The sequence below is a fragment of the Lepus europaeus genome, chromosome 10 (genome assembly GCF_033115175.1).
Source record: "Lepus europaeus isolate LE1 chromosome 10, mLepTim1.pri, whole genome shotgun sequence".
NCBI lineage: Eukaryota > Metazoa > Chordata > Mammalia > Lagomorpha > Leporidae > Lepus > Lepus europaeus.
This window is the reverse complement of record NC_084836.1, coordinates 59,002,374-59,005,409: the sequence shown is the minus strand read 5'-3', so window position 1 is coordinate 59,005,409 and position 3,036 is coordinate 59,002,374. Positions and strand designations below refer to the sequence as shown.

The 3,036-nt window shown below is 37.7% G+C and overlaps 1 pseudogene; it reads left to right on the top strand.

Moving 5' to 3' along the window:
* Positions 1 to 2,693, top strand: LOC133768043 (origin recognition complex subunit 6-like; annotated as a pseudogene).
* The last annotated feature ends 343 nt before the right edge of the window (positions 2,694 to 3,036 follow it).

Genomic DNA, 3,036 nt, shown 5'->3' with positions numbered 1-3,036 from the left:
ATGTTGGGATTGGCCATACAGCTTCCTTTGGCCGAGGAAATGTTAGCAGACATCACAGAACCAGAGAGTAGAAAGGTGCTTGCATGACTAAACTTTGTTTTTTGCACTTCAGCTTTTCTCATCAGAACAAGTCTCAGGTAGCCACTGGTACTTATGACAGAAATGTAGAACAGACCTGAACCCAATTTGCAACTAAGAGCGAGACAAGTTGATTTTAAATGATATCTGCCAAGTCCTAGTAGCTGTAAATAGGTGGAAATAAATGAAAGCTTATTTGCTGTTTGCTACCAAATGTACAAGTGGTTGGCAGTGGACCAAAAGTCAATTAATACAGGAAGATTTTCTCAAATCAAGAATCCCAAGTGTGAACTGCTTCTTCTCTTCTATAGCACCTGTGATTGACCTCTTTTATGTCAATAAGTTTATTTCACTTTCAGAGGGCTAACTGGTTCATTTTTAATTTGCCTTTTCTTTTATATACATCCTATTGTTCTTTATTTTATTCTTTTATATCTATAATCCTTTACATTTGCTTATTTTTATACATTCAGACTTCTTCATAGTTTCTAGGATATTCTCTTTTTGCCACCATTCTCTTAAAGGGTGGTTTGTTTCCTGTTATACCTTATACTGTTTATGTTATATTTAGTAGATAAAACTTGCTCTATGGTAATACACAAGAACTAAATTATGATATTGCTTCTAAAGGAAATTTGTCACTTGTTTCTTTCTAGCCCCTGAGAGTTCAACGTTGTTAGATGAGCAGCTTCCACCCAGTAGGTTCTGCATTTTGATCTGTACTCTCCGCTGTACATCCATAATTTTTATAAAATCAAGAGGGATTAGCTAAATCATGTTGAAAGAAGTTTCCAGATTCCCAAATTCCTGTAAAAGATTATGTTTGTTTCTTAGGTCATTTAGGCATTGTAGTCTGGTGCCAGCACGACTATAAACACTTACTTCAATTTAGTATTATAAATTGAGTTTTTTCTTTTTTTCATTTTTATTTTAGTTTTTAACAGATTTGATGTGATTTGTAGATACAATTCTAAGAACATAATGTTATTCTCTTCCTCCCACCCTCCTCTCCCTCTCTCTTTCCCATTTCTCTATAAATAGTGTTTTGAATTAAATATATCTTTTGTAGAATGATTAACTGAAAAGGGAAAGTTAGATTAGTCGCCTGTAAACATAATCAATAATCTAAACGTAAGTGGCAAATAAATGGATTTACTAAAGTGATCTGATTGATAAGTAAAGTTAATACTGCAGGGGTAACAAGAAGAGCACTACAGGAATGGGCATCTGGCTCAGTAGTCAAGATGCTGCTTGGGACACCCAAATCCATATCAGAGTCCTTGGGTTCAAGTCTCAGCTCTGCGTTCAGTCCCAACTTCCTGCTGTTGTGCACGCTGGGATGCTGCAGGTGATGGCTCAAGTACTTTGATCCTTACCACTTACATGGAAAATTCAGACTGAGTTTCAGGTTCCTGGCTTCAGCCTGGTCTAGCCCTAGCTGTTATAGGCTTTTGGGAAGCATACCAGTGGATAGGAGATCCCTTGCTCTCTTTCTCTTACTGCCTTTCAATAAATTAAAGAAATAAAAATTTTAAAAATAAGAACACTGCCAACATCTTACACTATAAATTATTTTAATATCACTTTTAAATTATGCATTTAAAGAACTTTATCTAAGTGTGTACTATGTATTCCATGTGTTTCATTTGAAATTATTTGTTGATTGGATGAATTAACAAATAGATTATTTCCTATGTATGTTTATGTATAACACAGTTGTTATAGAAAAGCAAAGGAGGGGCTCCTCGAACGCCTAGCCCCGTGGCTGGGCCTCTCCGATCCCGACCTGCTGAGCAAAGCAGAGGAGTCCTTACGACTGTCCCAGTTGAAGTGTGCTGCCTCTCTGCCCACACCACCGAAACCAGCAGTGCGCTCATGTGCCTGGACCTCGTGCTTCCTGTATGAAGTACCCGTTGGACAGGGCTTATTTAATTAAACTTTCTGGTTTGAACAAGAAGATGTATCAGAGCTGTTCTTAAATCTTTTGAGTGTTTACTGGGCTTGAATTCAAATATTGGAATCAGAGACCTAGCAGTACAGTTTAGCTGTACAGAAGCAGTGAACATGGCTTCAAAGATACTGCAAAGGTATGAATCCAGTCTTCCTCAGACACAGCAAATAGATCTTGATTTGTCCAGGCCGCTTTTCACCACTGCTGCAGTACTCTCAGCATGCAAGATTCTAAAACTAAAAGTGGATAAAAACAAAATGGTAGCTGCATCTGGTGTAAAAAAAAAAAAAAGCCATATTTGACCGACTGTATAAACAATTAGAGAAGATTGGACAACAGATTGACAGAGAACCTGGAGATTTAGCTGCTCCACCACAGAAAAAACAGAAAGCAGTGGATGAATTGCCAGCAAAGAAAACAGAAATGACAGTAGAGACCTCACACAAACCTCAGAAAGATGAAGACTTGCCACAGGGTTATGAAGAATGGAAAAGGGAGATTTTGGAAAATGCTGCCATTGCTCAAAAGGCTGTAGCAGAGTGATTTCAGTTTCCAAAGACTATTGCCTTAAAAGCAAAGAAGCTAACACAAGGGCTGATGTCTGGGCAGTATGCTGACCCTTAACATCGTAATAGGTCAACCACAGTGCCTCACTTGGCCTGGGCTTCCCACAGGTCTGTGCTCTACTACAAAATCAGATTGGAGCCATTTTGCTTTTTTGTTTTGTTTTAAGCAAAATGCAGTGTCCTTCCCTATCTGCAGTGTGAAATATGTGCTGAATGGAATCTTACAGATTTAACTTAAGTCTTTGTGTAGACTTTTTGGTTTGACTAAATCGAGGTGTTGTACAAACTAAGTTAATAAATGTCATTTTTGTATCCAAAAAAAAAGAAAAGGAAAGGAATATAGTAGGTGAAAAATGTATACAGGACCAAAAAGTGCATAGGAGTAATAGAAACGACACATTCAAGATGTCTGCACTGTAGCTATGTGACTTAGAGCAGACT